Source organism: Lissotriton vulgaris, chromosome 3_1, assembly GCF_964263255.1.
Source record: "Lissotriton vulgaris chromosome 3_1, aLisVul1.2, whole genome shotgun sequence".
NCBI classification, from domain to species: domain Eukaryota; kingdom Metazoa; phylum Chordata; class Amphibia; order Caudata; family Salamandridae; genus Lissotriton; species Lissotriton vulgaris.
This window is the reverse complement of record NC_141689.1, coordinates 1,299,327,735-1,299,348,147: the sequence shown is the minus strand read 5'-3', so window position 1 is coordinate 1,299,348,147 and position 20,413 is coordinate 1,299,327,735.

The window sequence follows — 20,413 nt, the reverse complement described above, 5'->3', positions numbered from 1 at the left end:
CCCCCTTTTCCACCATGGATTTTCTTCAAACGTCTTGCAATCAAAATTAGACCTTCCCAGCAGATCTCCCAGACCCCTCAACCCACCCCCAAAAATCTATAACACCCCCAAACAGCCCCCCAAAAACATGCAATACTGCTAGGCCTAAGTTTAAATCGTGCCAAAACGCTCTCTGCAACTAGGCCCAAACCCCCCTTTTCTACCATGGATTTTCTTCAAACCGCTTGCAATCAAAATTAGACCTTCCCAGCCGTGCCCCCAGACCCCTCAACCCACCACCTAAAATCTAGAACACCCCCAAACAGCCCTCAAAAAACATGCAATACTGCTAGGCCTAAGTTTAAATCGTGCCAAAACGCTCTCTGCAACTAGGCCCAACCCCCCCTTTTTCTCCATGGATTTTCTTCAAACACTTGCAATCAAAATTAGACCTTCCCAGCAGTGCTCCCAGACCCATCAACCCACCTCCAAAAATGTAGAACACCCCCAAGCAGCCCCCAAATACATGCAATACTGCTACGCCTAAGTTTAAATCGTGCCAAAACGCTCTCTGTAACTAGGCCCAACCCCCCCTTTTCCACCATGGATTTTCTTCAAACTACTTGCAATCAAAGTTAGACCTTCCCAGCCGTGCCCCCAGACCCCTCAACCCACCACCAAATATCTAGAACACCCCCAAACAGCTCCCCAAAAACATGCAATACTGCAAGGCCTAAGTTTAAATCGTGCCAAAACGCTCTCTGCAACTAGGCCCAAACCCCCCTTTTCCGACATGGATTTTCTTCAAGCACTTGCAATCAAAATTAGACCTTCCCAGCAGTGCTCCCAGACCCATCAAACCACCCCCAAAAATGTAGAAAACCCCCAAGCAGCCCCCAAATACATGCAATACTGCTACGCCTAAGTTTAAATCGTGCCAAAACGCTCTCTGTAACTAGTCCCAAACCCACCTTTTCCATCATGGATTTTCTTGTAACCAATGACCAATGTAGACCTTCCCACTAGTGCTTCCAGACCCCTAAACACACCCAAAAAATCTAGAGCATGCCCAAAAAGCCCCGCAAAAACATACAATACTGCTAGGCCTAAGTTTAAATCGTGCCAAAACACTCTCTGCAACTAGGCCCAAACCCCTCTTTTCCACCATGGATTTTCTTCCAACCACTTGCAATCAAAATTAGACATTCCCAGCAGTGCTCCCAGACCTCTAAACCCCCCCCAAAAGTCTAGAACACGCCCAAAAAGCCCCCCAAAAACATGCAATACTTCTAGGCCTAAATTAAAATCGTGCCAATACGCTCTCTGCAACTAGGCCCAAACCCCCCTTTTCCACCATGGATTTTCTTCAAACACTTGCAATCAAAATTAGACCTTCCCAGCAGTGCTCCCAGACCCATCAACCCACCCCCAAAAATGTAGAACACCCCCAAGCAGCCCCCAAATACATGCAATACTGCTAGGCCTAGGTTTAAATCGTGCCAAAACGCTCTCTGTAACTAGTCCCAAACCCCCCTTTTCCACCATGGATTTTCTTGTAACCACTTGCAATCAAAATTAGACCTTCCCACTAGTGCTTCCAGACCCCTAAACCCACTCCAAAAATCTAGAGCATGCTCAAAAAGCCCCCCAAAAACATGCAATACTTCTAGGCCTAAGTTAAATTCGTGCCAAAACGCTCTCTGCAACAAGGCCAAAACCCCCCTTTACTACCATGGATTTTCTTCAAACAACTTGCAATCAAAATTAGACCTTCCCAGCCGTGCCCCCAGACCCATCAACCCACCCCCAAATATTTAGAACACCCCCAAACAGCCCTCCAAAAACATGCAATACTGCTAGGCCTAAGTTTAAATCGTGCCAAAACGCTCTCTGCAACTAGGCCCAAACCCCCCTTTTCCGACATGGATTTTCTTCAAGCACTTGCAATCAAAATTAGACCTTCCCAGCAGTGCTCCCAGACCCATCAACCCACCCCCAAAAATGTAGAAAACCCCCAAGCAGCCCCCAAATACATACAATACTGCTACGCCTAAGTTTAAATCGTGCCAAAACGCTCTCTGTAACTAGTCCCAAACCCACCTTTTCCATCATGGATTTTCTTGTAACCAATGACCAATGTAGACCTTCCCACTAGTGCTTCCAGACCCCTAAACACACCCAAATAATCTAGAGCATGCCCAAAAAGCCCCGCAAAAACATGCAATACTGCTAGGCCTAAGTTTAAATCGTGCCAAAACGCTCTCAGCAACTAGGCCCAAACCCCTCTTTTCCACCATGGATTTTCTTCAAACACTTGCAATCAGAATTAGACCTTCCCAGCAGTGCTCCCAGACCCCTCAACCCACCCCCAAAAAGCTAGAACACCCCCAAACCGACCCCAAAAACATGCAATACTGCTAAAAAAAAAACTTTTCCACCATGGATTTTCTTCAAACCACTTGCAATCAAACTTAGACCTTCCCAGCAGTGCTCCCAGACCCCTCAACCCACCCACAAAAATCTAGAAAACCCCAACCAGCCCCCCCAAAACATGCAATACTGCTAGGCCTAAGTTAAAATCGTGCCAAATGGCTCTCTACAACTAGGCCCAAACTCCCCCTTTTCTACCATGGATTTTCTTCTAACCACGTGCGATCAAAATGAGACCTTCCCAGCAGTGCCCCCAGGCCCCTAAACCCACCCCCAAAAATCTACAACACCCCCAAATAGCCCTCCAAAAACATGCAATACTGCTAGGCCTAAGTTTAAATCGTGCCAAAACGCTCTCTGCAACTAGGCCCAAACCTCCTTTTTCCAACAGGGATTTTCTTCAAACCACTTGCAATCAAAAATGAGGCCTTCCAGGCAGTGCTCCCAGACCCATCAACCCACCCCCAAAAATCTAGAACACCCCCAAGCAGCCCCCCAAAAACATGCAATACTATTAGGCCTATGTTTAAACCGTGCCACAATGCTCTCTGCAATAAGGCCCAAACCCCCTTTTTCACCATGGATTTTCTTAAAATCACCTGCAATCAAAATTAGACCTTCCCAGCAGATCTCCCAGACCCCTCAACCCACCCCCAAAAATCTATAACACCCCCAAACAGCCCCCCAAAAACATGCAATACTGCTAGGCCTAAGTTTAAATCGTGCCAAAACGCTCTCTGCAACTAGGCCCAAACCCCCCTTTTCTACCATGGATTTTCTTCAAACCGCTTGCAATCAAAATTAGACCTTCCCAGCCGTGCCCCCAGACCCCTCAACCCACCACCTAAAATCTAGAACACCCCCAAACAGCCCTCAAAAAACATGCAATACTGCTAGGCCTAAGTTTAAATCGTGCCAAAACGCTCTCTGCAACTAGGCCCAACCCCCCCTTTTTCTCCATGGATTTTCTTCAAACACTTGCAATCAAAATTAGACCTTCCCAGCAGTGCTCCCAGACCCATCAACCCACCCCCAAAAATGTAGAAAACCCCCAAGCAGCCCCCAAATACATACAATACTGCTACGCCTAAGTTTAAATCGTGCCAAAACGCTCTCTGTAACTAGTCCCAAACCCACCTTTTCCATCATGGATTTTCTTGTAACCAATGACCAATGTAGACCTTCCCACTAGTGCTTCCAGACCCCTAAACACACCCAAATAATCTAGAGCATGCCCAAAAAGCCCCGCAAAAACATGCAATACTGCTAGGCCTAAGTTTAAATCGTGCCAAAACGCTCTCAGCAACTAGGCCCAAACCCCTCTTTTCCACCATGGATTTTCTTCAAACACTTGCAATCAGAATTAGACCTTCCCAGCAGTGCTCCCAGACCCCTCAACCCACCCCCAAAAAGCTAGAACACCCCCAAACCGACCCCAAAAACATGCAATACTGCTAAAAAAAAAACTTTTCCACCATGGATTTTCTTCAAACCACTTGCAATCAAACTTAGACCTTCCCAGCAGTGCTCCCAGACCCCTCAACCCACCCACAAAAATCTAGAAAACCCCAACCAGCCCCCCCAAAACATGCAATACTGCTAGGCCTAAGTTAAAATCGTGCCAAATGGCTCTCTACAACTAGGCCCAAACTCCCCCTTTTCTACCATGGATTTTCTTCTAACCACGTGCGATCAAAATGAGACCTTCCCAGCAGTGCCCCCAGGCCCCTAAACCCACCCCCAAAAATCTACAACACCCCCAAATAGCCCTCCAAAAACATGCAATACTGCTAGGCCTAAGTTTAAATCGTGCCAAAACGCTCTCTGCAACTAGGCCCAAACCTCCTTTTTCCAACAGGGATTTTCTTCAAACCACTTGCAATCAAAAATGAGGCCTTCCAGGCAGTGCTCCCAGACCCATCAACCCACCCCCCAAAATCTAGAACACCCCCAAGCAGCCCCCCAAAAACATGCAATACTATTAGGCCTATGTTTAAACCGTGCCACAATGCTCTCTGCAATAAGGCCCAAACCCCCTTTTTCACCATGGATTTTCTTAAAATCACCTGCAATCAAAATTAGACCTTCCCAGCAGATCTCCCAGACCCCTCAACCCACCCCCAAAAATCTATAACACCCCCAAACAGCCCCCCAAAAACATGCAATACTGCTAGGCCTAAGTTTAAATCGTGCCAAAACGCTCTCTGCAACTAGGCCCAAACCCCCCTTTTCTACCATGGATTTTCTTCAAACCGCTTGCAATCAAAATTAGACCTTCCCAGCCGTGCCCCCAGACCCCTCAACCCACCACCTAAAATCTAGAACACCCCCAAACAGCCCTCAAAAAACATGCAATACTGCTAGGCCTAAGTTTAAATCGTGCCAAAACGCTCTCTGCAACTAGGCCCAACCCCCCCTTTTTCTCCATGGATTTTCTTCAAACACTTGCAATCAAAATTAGACCTTCCCAGCAGTGCTCCCAGACCCATCAACCCACCTCCAAAAATGTAGAACACCCCCAAGCAGCCCCCAAATACATGCAATACTGCTACGCCTAAGTTTAAATCGTGCCAAAACGCTCTCTGTAACTAGGCCCAACCCCCCCTTTTCCACCATGGATTTTCTTCAAACTACTTGCAATCAAAGTTAGACCTTCCCAGCCGTGCCCCCAGACCCCTCAACCCACCACCAAATATCTAGAACACCCCCAAACAGCTCCCCAAAAACATGCAATACTGCAAGGCCTAAGTTTAAATCGTGCCAAAACGCTCTCTGTAACTAGGCCCAAACCCCCCTTTTCCGACATGGATTTTCTTCAAGCACTTGCAATCAAAATTAGACCTTCCCAGCAGTGCTCCCAGACCCATCAACCCACCCCCAAAAATGTAGAAAACCCCCAAGCAGCCCCCAAATACATGCAATACTGCTACGCCTAAGTTTAAATCGTGCCAAAACGCTCTCTGTAACTAGTCCCAAACCCACCTTTTCCATCATGGATTTTCTTGTAACCAATGACCAATGTAGACCTTCCCACTAGTGCTTCCAGACCCCTAAACACACCCAAAAAATCTAGAGCATGCCCAAAAAGCCCCGCAAAAACATGCAATACTGCTAGGCCTAAGTTTAAATCGTGCCAAAACACTCTCTGCAACTAGGCCCAAACCCCTCTTTTCCACCATGGATTTTCTTCCAACCACTTGCAATCAAAATTAGACCTTCCCAGCAGTGCTCCCAGACCTCTAAACCCCCCCAAAAGTCTAGAACACGCCCAAAAAGCCCCCCAAAAACATGCAATACTTCTAGGCCTAAATTAAAATCGTGCCAATACGCTCTCTGCAACTAGGCCCAAACCCCCCTTTTCCACCATGGATTTTCTTCAAACACTTGCAATCAAAATTAGACCTTCCCAGCAGTGCTCCCAGACCCATCAACCCACTCCCAAAAATATAGAACACCCCCAAGCAGCCCCCAAATACATGCAATACTGCTAGGCCTAGGTTTAAATCGTGCCAAAACGCTCTCTGTAACTAGTCCCAAACCCCCCTTTTCCACCATGGATTTTCTTGTAACCACTTGCAATCAAAATTAGACCTTCCCACTAGTGCTTCCAGACCCCTAAACCCACTCCAAAAATCTAGAGCATGCTCAAAAAGCCCCCCAAAAACATGCAATACTTCTAGGCCTAAGTTAAATTCGAGCCAAAACGCTCTCTGCAACAAGGCCAAAACCCCCCTTTTCTACCATGGATTTTCTTCAAACAACTTGCAATCAAAATTAGACCTTCCCAGCCGTGCCCCCAGACCCATAAACCCACCCCCAAAAATTTAGAACACCCCCAAACAGCCCTCCAAAAACATGCAATACTGCTAGGCCTAAGTTTAAATCGTGCCAAAACGCTCTCTGCAACTAGGCCCAAACCCCCCTTTTCCGACATGGATTTTCTTCAAGCACTTGCAATCAAAATTAGACCTTCCCAGCAGTGCTCCCAGACCCATCAACCCACCCCCAAAAATGTAGAAAACCCCCAAGCAGCCCCCAAATACATGCAATACTGCTACGCCTAAGTTTAAATCGTGCCAAAACGCTCTCTGTAACTAGTCCCAAACCCACCTTTTCCATCATGGATTTTCTTGTAACCAATGACCAATGTAGACCTTCCCACTAGTGCTTCCAGACCCCTAAACACACCCAAAAAATCTAGAGCATGCCCAAAAAGCCCCGCAAAAACATGCAATACTGCTAGGCCTAAGTTTAAATCGTGCCAAAACGCTCTCAGCAACTAGGCCCAAACCCCTCTTTTCCACCATGGATTTTCTTCAAACACTTGCAATCAGAATTAGACCTTCCCAGCAGTGCCCCCAGACCCCTCAACCCACCCCCAAACATCTAGAACACCCCCAAACAGCTCCCCAAAAACATGCAATACTGCAAGGCCTAAGTTAAAATCATGCCAAAATGCTCTCTGCAACTAGGCCCAAACCCCCCTTTTCCACATTGAATTTTCTTCAAACTACTTGTAATCAAAATTAGACCTTACCAGCAGTGCTCCCAGACCCCTCAGCCCACCCCCAAAAATCTAGAGCACCCCAAACAGCCCCCAAAATCATGCAGTACTACTAGGCCTAAGTTTAAATCTTGCCAAAATGCTCTCTGCAACTAGGCCCAAACCCCCCTTTTCCACCATGGATTTTCTTGAAACCACTTGCAATCAAAATTAGAACTTCCCAGCAGTGCTCCCAGACCCCTCAATTAACCCCCAACAATCTAGAACTTCCCCAAAAAGACCCCAAAAACATGCAATACTGCTACGCCTGTTAAAATCGTGCCAAAACGATATCTGCAACTAGGCCCAAACCCCCCTTTTCCACTATGGATTTTCTTCAAACCACTTGCAATCAAAATTAGACCTTCCCAGCAGTGCTCCCAGACCCCTCAACCCACCCCCAAAAATCTAGAACACCCCGAAACAGCCCCCAATAAACATGCATTACTACTAGGCCTAAGTGTAAACCGTGCCAAAAGCTCTTTGCAACTATGCCAAATCCCCCTTTCCACCATGGATTTTCTTTAAACCACTTGCAATCAAAAGTAGACCTTCCCAGCAGTGCTCCCAGACCCCTCAGCCCACCCCCAAAAATCTAGAGCACCCCAAACAGCCCCCCAAAAACATGCAGTACTACTAGGCCTAAAGACTGAATCTCCTGAGGGGTAAGCCGAGAGCATGACCACTTATCATTTTTTAAAACTTTGAGAGTCACTATTTGTGTTGTGTATTTTAAAAACTTCACTTAACTACCTCCATTCCGGACACTGAATCGAGGCTCAGGTACGCTCCTGACAAGCCCGCCCAGCGGATATTAGCGCTGCTGCGGAAGCAAAAACAAAAATCACTGCCGCCATTATCTGTGCACCTTCAGGCCACACCCCTTTCCTGAGGCCACGCCCCCCACCTAGACTACTTAAAGGATGCTGATTACCAGCGCCATTCAAAGACTGAATCTCCTGAGGCGGAAGCCGGGAGCACAACCACTTATCATTTTTTAAAATTTTGAGAGTCACTATTTGTGTTGTGTATTTTAAAAACTTCACTTGCCTACCTCCATTCCGGACACTGAATCGAGGCTCAGGTACGCTCCTGACAAGCCCGTGCATCGGATATTAGCGCTGCCGCAGAAGTAAAAACAAAAATCACTGCCGCCATTATCGGCGCACCCTCAGGCCACGCCCCTTTCCTGAGGCCACACCCCTCCTCACCGCCCATCATCTCCCATAAATCATGTGCATCTTTCGGACGCGCAGTGGGCGCACCAACTGCGCGCCAAAGGCGCGCCTAAGGCAAGCCCGTCTGCACCCGTCCGCGCCAGTCCCGGGCCAAGGGCCAGCCATGATGCCGGCACCCACCTGGCACAGAGGCAGGTATGGACTAGGTCACAACTAACAGGGCTAGGAAAAACAGCATGTACTCCCTCTACTCCCTGCAACCTCTCTCTGAGGAGCTCGCTCCCGTTTAAATGTCACCGTTGCCCTTTCTCCTTCTTCCCCTCTACAAAGGGCCCTCATGATTCTTCAGTCAGTCACCCCACACCCATAACAACATACTGCATGGGTTTACTGAACTGACGCTCCTTACCATGCCACACCAGTGACATTTGGCTACTATTGTCCTCTATGTCCTGGAACCTTCTATTCCTGACTGAAACCTGGATTAAAGAGTCCTCCAACCCCAGTATCTCCCTAGCCTTGCCTCCGGGATACGGCCTCACAGGTATAAGCCGCGAAGGTCCCAAGACGGGAGGCGGAATAGCTGTAATCCTACAGACTCACCTGACGATCACGTTGATAAAAATCTCGAATATAGGATCCATAGAGGCACTTTATTTCTCTGTCTCGGACACTACAACAACCATCTTCTCAGGGATCTTGGTCTATAACCCCAATAATACCCCACAGTCTGCCATCTCTGAACTCTTAGCAGTCATCGTCGACCTATCCCTTAAACATCCCCACTTTACAGTTTTAGGAGACTTTAACCACCACATAGATGTAAGTGGCTGCAGCCGAGCTGCACATCTTCTAGACTCCATGTAAAGCATGAATCTCACGCAAGGTGTAAGGGGTCCCACTCATGTTGCAGGACATACCCTTGACCTGATCTTCTCCAACTGCTCGAATCTAAAAATCCTCCCTTCCACACCCTTAACATGGACTGACCATTTCCTGAATCCATTCAAAGTGTCGTCATTTCAACCTCCTAAAAAAGAAACAGCCATTAGAACACAAGGCAGAAAGTGGCACGAAATCTCATGTACGGCCTTAGAGCAACCGTACATCAACAGCTGGGACTCACTCCCTGACGACCTCAGTAGCGACCCTCACCTTCAACCAAGACCTCTTGTCCGCTTTTGAGAAAGTCGCACCTCTGCAGAATATTACCTCCCGCAGATCTAAACCGTCTGCCCCCTGGTTTACCCCGGAACTGAGGGAAAACAGAAGCAAATGCAAAAAACTGGAGCACCTATGGCGTCTGAATTATGAAACAGCAATCAAAACTACCTATAGACAGGCCCTTAAAGAGTTCCACAAACTCAAACGTAACACCATGAGTGTATACTTTGCAGAAACCATTGCTAACGCCAAAAATTCCACCAAAGCCCTCTTTAACATTGTTAAAGAGTTCACTAATTCCACAGCTCTGACTGCGCCTGACACCCCCTCCCAAACACTTTGTGAAGACCTATCAAACTTTTTCGCGGAAAAAATCGCCTACATCACGACAACAATCGCACAGAATTGAACAGCTACCATCTCAGAACCAGACATCACCTGCACCACAGCATTGACAACATTTAAACCTCTCACCAAGGAGTATGCCCTAAACCTGTTTCTAAAATGCAAATCCGGTTCACCACTGGACCCAGCCCTGGCACTGATCCTGAATGAGATCACCCCACTAATCATCAACCCTCTGCTTGAAATATGGAACTCCTCCCTTCACTCAGGTAACCGTCCCTTCCGTCTGGAAACACGCACTGCTAATCCCCATTTAGAAAAAAGCAGGTGTCGACCCAACATGTTTAAACAACTACCAACCTATCTCACTCCTACCCAAGCCAGCCAAAGTCCTGGAGAAGGCGGTACAAGAACAGCTATCCAACTACCTTGAAACAAATTCGCTGTTCCACGACTCCCAGTATGGATTCAGACCGGACTTCAGTACAGAGTCAGCCCTACTGAAAGTTTCGGAGTCGATCCGAGAGTGCACGGATAGAGGAGGGGAGGCCATGCTAGTCCTCCTCGACCTATCCGCAGCATTCAACACCATCTCCCATGAAACACTACTTATCCGCCTGCAAGAACTGGGAGTTGGCGGTACTCCTCTTGCATGGGTCAAATCATTCCTCACGAACAGATTCCAACAAGTGATGCTGGGCTCCTTACTTTCGACCAAGAAACTATTGATTTGGAGGGTACCACAAGGTTCTGCCCTTAGCCCGCTCCTTTTCAATGTATATCTGAACTAATTTGGCAAAAGTGGTAGATTCATGGGGCGTCAAAGTGACATTTTAAGCTGACGACACTCAGCTGGTGTTCTCCTTTAAAGACCACTCGGAGAGTGCCCTACACAACTTTCGCCACTGCATGATAAACTTCGCCTTTTGGATGTCCTCTAATAATTTAAAGCTTAACACAGATAAGACGGAAGTCCTATTTTTTAACTAAAAATCCCCCATCTCTTCCAACCTCTGGTGGACATCGGAGTTAGACCGTTCCCCAGCACCGGTCCAAGCTGCACGCAATCTGGGCTTCCAATTTGATACTGCCCTCTCATGCAAGACCCAAATCAACAAAGTCACAGCATCTTGTTTTGGAAAGCTCCGCATGATTAGAAAAATCATCCCTTTCCTAACACCAGAGTCACGCAAGACTGTAGTCCATGCCCTCATAACAGCCCATCTGGACTACGCCAAAAGTCTGTACGTCGGAGCCCCAACGTATCTCATTCATCAGCTACAGACAGTCCAGAACTCAGCTGCCAGGCTGATCTGCAACATTCCCTACTGTCACTCCATCTCTCCCCATCTGATTAAACTCCACTGGCTCCTGTGAGACTACAGATCCAGTTTAAGGCCCTGACGCTTGCCTTTAGAGCTCTTAATGGTCGCGGCCCTGCTTACCTGAGACACAGACTGAAGATCTCACAAGCAACCCGCAACCTCAGATCAAATGATCTCTGCCTTATGATTTGTACCTGCTTTCGTCTTGCGCAAACAGGAGGAAGGGCCTTTGCAGTAGCCACCTCCAGACTCTGAAATCACCTTCCAACAGAACTAAGATTTCTAACTAAAGACCTGGCTCTTCTCCCTGATCTAACCCTACCTCCCCCTCCTGAACACTTCTGAACCTCACATGATACTGTCTTTAGCGCCGGGACATCTCCGTCGGAGGTAGCTGTGCGCTCTACAAACTCCGAAATAAATAAATAAATAAATCAAATAGGCCTAAATTTAAATCGTGCCAAAATGCTCTCTGCAACTAGGCTCATACCCCCTTTTCCACCATAGATTTTCTTGAAACCACTTGCAATCAAAATTAGACCTTCCCACCAGTGCTCCCAGACCACTCAACCAACCCCCATCAATCTAGAACTTCCCTAAAAAGACCCCAAAACATGCAATACTGCTAGGCCTGTTAAAATCGTGCCAAAACGATATCTGCAACTAGGCACAAACCCCCCTTTTCCTCCATGGATTTTCTTCAAACCACTTGCAATCAAATTTAGACCTTCCCAGCAGTGCTCCCAGACCCCTCAACCCACCCCCAAAAATCTAGAACACCCCCAAACAGCCCTCCAAAAACATGCAATACTACTAGGCCTAAGTTTAAACCGTGCCAAAACGCTCTTTGCAACTATGCCCAAACCCCCCTTTCCACCATGGATTTTCTTTAAACCACTTGCAATCAAAATTAGACCTTCCCAGCAGTGCTCCCAGACCCCTCAACCCACCCCCAAAAATCTAGAACACCCCCAAACAGACCCAAAAAACATGCAATACTGCTAAAAAAAAAACTTTTCCACCAGGGATTTTCTTCAAACCACTTGCAATCAAAATGAGACCTTCTCAGCTGTGCTCCCAGACCCCTAAACCCTCTCCCAAAAATCTAGAACACCCCTAAACAGCCCCCCAAAAACATGTAAAACTGCAACAAAAAAAACGTTTCCACCATGGATTTTCTTCAAACCACTTGCAATCAAAATTAGACCTTCCCAGCAGTGCTCCCAGACCCCTCAACCCACCCCCCAAGAATCTAGAACACCCCCAAACAGCCCCCCAAAAACATGCAATACTGCTAGGCCTAACTTAAAATCATGCCAAAACGCTCTCTGCAACTAGGCCCAAACCCCCCTTTTCCACCATGGATTTTCTTCAAACCACTTGCAATCAAAATAAGACCTTCCCAGCAGTGCTCCCAGATCCATCAACCCACCCCCCAAAATTTAGGACACCCCCAAGCAGCCCCCCAAAAACATTTAATACTGCTAGGCCTAAGTTAAAATCGTGCCAAAACGCTCTTTGCAACTAGGCCCAAATCCCCCTTTTCTAACATGGATTTTCTTCAAACCACTTACAGTCAAAATTAGACCTTCCCAGCAGTGCTCCCCGACCCCTAAACCCACTCCCAAAAATCTAGAACACGCCCAAAAAGCCCCCCAAAAACATGCAATACTGCTAGGCCTAAGTTAAAATCGTGCCAAAACGCTATCTGCAACTAGGCCTAAACCCCCCTTTTCCACCATGGATTTTCTTCAAACCACTTGCAATCAAAATTTGACCTTCCCAGCAGTGCTCCCGACCCCTAAACCCACTCCCAAAATTCTAGAACACCCCCAAACAGCCACCCCAAAACATGCAATACTGCTAAAAAAATAAGGTTTCTACCATGGAGTTTCTTCAAACCACTTGCAATCAAAATTAAACCTTCCCAGCAGTGCTCCCAGACCCCGCAAGCCACCCCCAAATATCTAGAACACCCCCAAACAGACCTCCAAAAACATGCAATACTGCTAGGCCTAAGTTAAAATCATGCCAAAACGCTCTCTGCAACTAGGCCCAAACCCCCCTTTTCCACATTGGATTTTCTTCAAACTACTTTTAATCAAAATTAGACCTTCCCAGCAGTGCTCCCAGACCCCTCAGCCCACCCCCAAAAATCTAGAGCACCCCAAACAGCCCCCCAAAAACATGCAGTACTACTAGGCCTAAGTTTAAATCGTGCCAAAATGCTCTCTGCAACTAGTCCCAAACCCCCCTTTTCCACCATAGATTTTCTTGAAACCACTTGCAATCAAACTTAGACCTTCCCAGCAGTGCTCCCACACCCCTCAACCAACCCCCAACAATCTAGAACTTCCCCAAATCATGCAATACTGCTAGGCCTGTAAAAATCGTGCCAAAACAATATCTGCAACTAGGCCCAAACCCCCCTTTTCCACTGTGGATTTTCTTCAAACCACTTGCGATCAAAATTAGACCTTCCCAGCAGTGCTCCCAGACCCCTCAACCCACCCCCAAAAATCTAGAACACCCCTAAACAGCACACCAAAAACATGCAATACTACTAGGCCTAAGTTTAAACCGTGCCAAAACGCTCTTTGCAACTATGCCCAAACCCCCCTTTCCACCATGGATTTTCTTTAAACCACTTGCAATCAAAATTAGACCTTCCCAGCAGTGCTCCCAGATCCCTCAACCCACCCAAAAAAATCTAGAACACCTCCAAACAGACCACAAAAACATGCAATACTGCTAAAAAAATCTTTTCCACCATGGATTTTCTGCAAACCATTTGCAATCAAAATTAGACCTTCCCAGCAGTGCTCCCAGACCCCTCAAACCACCCCCAAAAATCTAGAACACCCCCAAACAGCCCCCCCAAAAACATGCAATACTACTAGGCCTAAGTTTAAACCGTGCCAAAACGCTCTCTGCAACTATGCCCAAAACCCCCTTTCAACCATGGATTTTCTTCAAACCACTTGCAATCAAAATTAGACCTTCCCAGCAGTGCTCCAAGCCCCCTAAACCCACTCCCAAAAATCTAGAACACCCCCAAACAGCCACCCCAATACATGCAAAACTGCAAAAAAAAAACTTTCCACCATGGAATTTCTACAAACCACTTGCCATCAAAATTAGACCTTCCCAGCAGTGCTCCCAGACCCCTCAACCCACCCCAAAATATCTAGAACACCCCCCAAAAGCCCCCCAAAAACATGCAATACTGCTAGGCCTAAGTTAAAATCGTGCCAAAACGCTCTCTGCAACAAGGCCCAAACCCCCCTTTTCCACCAGGGATTTTCTTCAAACCATTTGCAATCAAAATTAGACCTTCCCAGCAGTGCTCCCAGACCCCTCAGCCCACCCCCAAAAATCTAGAGCGCCCCAAACAGCCCCCCAAAAACATGCAGTACTACAAGGCCTAAAGACTGAATCTCCTGAGGCGGAAGCCGGGAGCACGACCACTTATCATTTTTTAAAACTTTGAGAGTCACTATTTGTGTTGTGTATTTTAAAAACTTCACTTACCTACCTCCATTCCGGACACTGAATCGAGGCTCAGGTACGCTCCTGACAAGCCCGCCCAGCGGATATTAGTGCTGCCGCGGAAGCAAAAACAAAAATCACTGCTGCCATTATCTGTGCACCCTCAGGCCACGTCCCTTTTCTGAGGCCACGCCCCCAGCCACTTAAAGGACACTGATTACAAGCGCCATTCAAAGACTGAATCTCCTGAGGCGGAAGCCGGGAGCACGACCACTTATCATTTTTTAAATCTTTGAGAGTCACTATTTGTGTTGTGTATTTTAAAAACTTCACTTACCTACCTCCATTCCGCACACTGAATTGAGGCTCAGGTACGCTCCTGACAAGCCCGCGCAGCAGATATTAGCGCTGCCGCGGAAGCAAAAACAAAAATCACGGCCGCCATTATCGGTACACCCTCAGGCCACGCCCCTTTCCTGAGGCCACGCCCCAGCCTAGACTACTTAAAGGACGCTGATTACAAGCGCCATTCAAAGACTGAATCTCCTGAGGCGGAAGCTGGGAGCACGACCTCTTATCATTTTTTAAATCTTTGAGAGTCACTATTTGTGTTGTGTATTTTTAAAACTTCACTTACCTACCTCCATTCCGGACACTGAATCGAGGCTCAGGTACGCTCCTGACAAGCCCGCGCAGCGGATATTGGCGCTGCCGCTGAAGCAAAAACAAAAATCACTGCGGCCATTATCGGCGCACCCTCTGGCCACGCCCCTTTCCTGAGGCCACAACCCCCCTCACCGCCCATCTTCTCCCATAAATCATGTGCATCTTTCGGACGCGCAGCGGGCGAGCGCAGTGGGCGCACCGTCTGCGTGCCAAAGGCGCGCCTAAGGCAAGCCCGGCTGCGCCTGTCCGCGCCAGTCCCGGGCCAAGGGCCAGCCATGATGCCGGCACCCACCTCACACCGAGGCAGGTATGGCCTAGGTCACAACTAACAGGGCTAGGAAAAAGAGCATGTACTCCCTCTACTCCCTGCAACCTCTCTCTGAGGAGCTCGCTCCCGTTTAAATGTCACTGCTACCCTTTCTCCCTCTCCCCCTCTACAAAGGGCCCCATGACTCTTCAGTCAGTCACCCCACACCCATAACAAAATACTCCATGGGTTTAATGAACTGTCGCTCCTTACCATGCCACGCCAGTGACATTTGGCTACTATTGTCCTCTATGTCCTGGAACCTACTATTCCGGACTGAAACCTGGATTAAAGAGTCCTCCAACCCCAGTATCTCCCTAGCCTTGCCTCCGGGATACCGCCTCACAGGTATAAGCTGCGAAGGTCCCAAGACGGGAGGCTGAATAGCCGTAATCCTACAGACTCACCTGACGATCAAGTCAAGAAAAATCTCGAATATAGGACCCATAGAGGCACTTTATTTCTCTGTCTCGGATACTACAATAGCCATCTTCTCAGGGATCTTGGTCTATAACCCCCCTAATACCCCCACAGCCTGCCATCTCTGAACTCTTAGCAGTAATCGCAGACCTATCCCTTAAACATCCCCACTTTACAGTTTTAGGAGACTTTAACCACCACATAGATGTAAGTGGCTGCAGCCGAGCCGCACATCTTCTAGACTCCATGCAAAGCATGAATCTCACGCAAGGTGTAAGGGGCCCCACTCATGTTGCGGGACATACCCTTGACCTGATTTCTCCAACTGCCCGAATCTAAAAATCCTCCCTTCCACACCCTTGACATGGACTGACCATTTCCTGATTCCATTTGAAGTGTCGTCATTTCAACCTCCTAAAAAAGAAACAGCCATTAGAACACAAGGCAGAAAGTGGCAAAAAATCTCATGTACGGCCTTGGAGCAACCGTACATCAACAGCTGGGACTCACTCCCTGACGACCTCGAGGTAGCGACCCTCACCTTCAACCAAGACCTCTTGTCTGCTATTGAGAAAGTCGCACCTCTGCAGAATATTACCTTCTGCAGATCTAAACCGTCTGCCCCCTGGTTTACCCCGGAACTGAGGGAAAACAGAAGCAAATGCAGAAAACTGGAGCGCCTATGGCATCTGAATTATGACACAGCAACCAAAACTACCCATAGACAGGCCCTTAAAGAGTTCCACAAACTCAAACATAACACCATGAGTGTATACTTTGCAGAAACCATTGCTAACACCAAAAATTCCACCAAAGCCCTCTTTAACATTGTTAAAGAGTTCACTAATCCCACAGCTCCTACCGCGCCCGTCACCCACTCCCAAACACTTTGTGAAGACCTATCAAACTTTTTCGCAGAAAAAATCGCCAACATCACGACAACAATCGCACAGAATCGAACAGCTACCATCTCAGAACCAGACATCACCTGCACCATAGCATTGACAACATTTAAACCTCTCACCAAGGAGTACGCCCTAAACCTGTTTCTTAAATGCAAATCCGGTTCACCACTTGACCCAGCCCCGGCACTGATCCTGAATGAGATCGCCCCACTAATCATCAACCCTCTGCTTGAAATATGGAACTCCTCCCTTCACTCAGGTACCGTCCCTTCCGTCTAGAAACACGCACTGCTAATCCCCATTTAGAAAAAGCAGCTGTCGACACAAAATGTTTTAACAACTACCGACCTATCTCACTCCTACCCAAGCCAGCCAAAGTCATGGAGAAGGCGGTACAAGAACAGCTATCCTTCTACCTTGAAACAAATTCGCTGTTCCACGACTCCCAGTCTGGATTCAGACCGGACTTCAGTACCGAGTCTGCCCTACTGGAAGTTTCGGAGTCGATCTGCGAGTGCACGGATAGAGGAGAGGAGGCCATGCTGGTCCTCCTCGACCTATCCGCAGCATTCAACACCATCTCCCATGAAACACTACTTATCCGCCTGCAAGAAGTGGGAGTTGGCGGTACTCCTCTTGCTTGGGTCAAATCATTCCTCATGAACAGATTCCAGATTCCAACAAGTGATGCTGGGCTCCTTCTTTTCGACCAAGAAACCATTGATTTGGGGGGTACCACAAGGTTCTGCCCTTAGCCCGCTCCTTTTCAATGTATATCTGAAGCCATTGGCAAAAGTGGTAGATTCATGGGCATCAGAGTGACATGTTACGCTGACAACACTCAGCTGGTGTTCTCCTTCAAAGACCACTCGGAGAGCGGATATTGCTCTCTCCTGCAAGACCCAAATCAACAAAGTCACAGCATCTTGTTTTGGAAAGCTCCGCATGATTAGAAAAATCATCCCTTTCCTAACACCAGACTCACGCAAGACTGTAGTCCACGCCCTCATAACAGCCCATCTGGACTAAGCCAACAGTCTGTACGTCGGAGCCCCAGCGTATCTCATTCATCAGCTACAGACAGTTCAGAAATCAGCGGCCAGGCTGATCTGCAACATCCCCTACCGTCACTCCATCTCACCCCATCTGATTAAACTCCACTGGCTCCTGTGAGACTACAGATCCAGTTTAAGGCCCTGACGCTTGCTTTTAGAGCTCTTAATGGTCGCGGACCTGCTTACCTGAGACACAGACTGAAGATCTCACAAGCAACCCGCAACTTCAGATCAAATCATCTCTGCCTTATGATTTGTCCCTGCTTACGCCTTGCGCAAACAGGAAGAAGGGCCTTTGCAGTAGCCACCTCCAGACTCTGGAATCACCTCCCAACAGAACTAAGATTCCTAACTTCCGAACCCCTGTTTCGAAAGAAACTAAAGACCTGGCTCTTCTCCCTGATCTAACCCTACCTCCCCCTCCTGAACACTTCTGAACCTCACATGATACTGTCTTTAGTGCCGGGACACCTCCGTCGGAGTAAGCTGTGCTCTCTACAAACTCCGAAATGAATAAATAAATCAAATAAGCCTAAGTTTAAATCGTGCCAAAATGCTCTCTGCAACTAGGCCCATACCCCCCTTTTCTACCATAGATTTTCTTGAAACCACTTGCAATCAAAATTAGACCTTCCCACCAGTGCTCCCAGACCCCTCAACCAACCCCCAACAATCTAGAACTTCCCCAATAAGACCCCAAAAACATGCAATACTGCTAGGCCTGTTAAAATCGTCCCAAAACGATATCTGCAACTAGGCCCAAACCCCCCTTTTCCACCATGGATTTTCTTCAAACCACTTGCAATCAAAATTAGACCTTCCCAGCAGTGCTCCCAGACCCCTCAACCCACCCCAAAAAATCTAGAACACCCCCAAACAGCCCCCCAAAAACATGCAATACTACTAGGCCTAAGTTTAAACCGTGCCAAAACGCTCTTTGCGACTATGCCCAAACCCCCCTTTCCACCATGGATTTTCTTTAAACCACTTGCAATCAAAATTAGACCTTCCCAGAAGTGCTCCCAGACCCCTCAACCCACCCCCAAAAATCTAGAACACCCCCAAACAGACCACAAAAACATGCAATACTGCTAAAAAAAAACCTTTCCACCATGGATTTTCTTGTAACCACTTGCAATCAAAATTAGACCTTCCCACTAGTGCTTCCAGACCCCTAAACCAACCCCAAAAATCTAGAGTATGCCCAAAAAGCCCCCCAAAAACATGCAATACTGCTAGGCCTAAGTTAAAATCGTGCCAAAACACTCTCTGCAACTAGGCCCGAAATCCCCTTTTCTACCATGGATTTACTTCAAACCACGTGCAATCAAAATTAAACCTTCCCAGCCGTGCCCCCAGACCCTTCAACCCACCCCCAAAAATTTAGAACACCCCCAAACAGCCCTCCAAAAACATGCAATACTGCTAGACCTAAGTTTAAATCGTGCCAAAAGGCTCTCTGCAACTAGGCCCAAACCCCCCTTTTCCACCATGGATTTTCTTCAAACACTTGCAATCAAAATTAGACCTTCCCAGCAGTGCTCCCAGACCCCTCAACTCACCCACAAAAATCTAGAACACCCCCAACCAGCCCCCCAAAAACATGCAATACTGCTAGGCCTAAGTTAAAATCGTGCCAAATCGCTCTCTGCAACTAGGCCCAAACCCCCCCATTTCTACCATGGATTTTTTTCTAACCACTTGCGATCAAAATTAGACCTTCCCAGCAGTGCCCCCAGACCCCTAAACCCACCCCCAAAAATCTAGAACACCCCCAAATAGCCCTCCAAAAACATGCAATACTGCTAGGCCTAAGTTTAAATCGTGCCAAAACGCTCTCTGCAACTAGGCCCAAACTTCCCTTTTCCACCTTGGATTTTCTTCAAACTACTTGCAATCAAAAATTAGACCTTCCCAGCAGTGCTCCCAGACCCATCAATCCACCCCCAAAAATCTAGAACACCCCCAACCAGCCCCCCAAAAACATGCAATACTGCTAGGCCTAAGTTAAAATCGTGCCAAATCGCTCTCTGCAACTAGGCCCAAACCCCCCCTTTTCTACCATGGATTTTCTTCTAACCACTTGTGATCAAAATTAGACCTTCCCAGCCATGACCCCAGACCCCTCAACCCACCCGCAAAAATCTAGAGCACCCCCAAACAGCCCTCCAAAAACATGCAACACTGTTAGGCCTAAGTTTAAATCATGCCAAATCGCTCTCTGCAATAATGCCCAAACCCCCCTTTTCCACCATGGATTTTCTTCAAACACTTGCAATCAAAATTAGACCTTCCCAGCAGTGCTCCCAGACCCATGAACCCACCCCCAAAAATGTAGAACACCCACAAGCAGCCCCCAAATACATGCAATACTGCTACGCCTAAGTTTAAATCGTGCCAAAACGCTCTCTGTAACTAGTCCCAAACCCCCCTTTTCCACCATGGATTTTCTTGTAACCACTTGCAATCAAAATTAGACCTTCCCACTAGTGCTTCCAGACCCCTAAACCCACCCCAAAAATCTAGAGCATGCCCAAAAAGCCCCCCAAAAACATGCAATACTTCTAGGCCTAAGTTAAATTCGTGCCAAAACGCTCTCTGCAACAA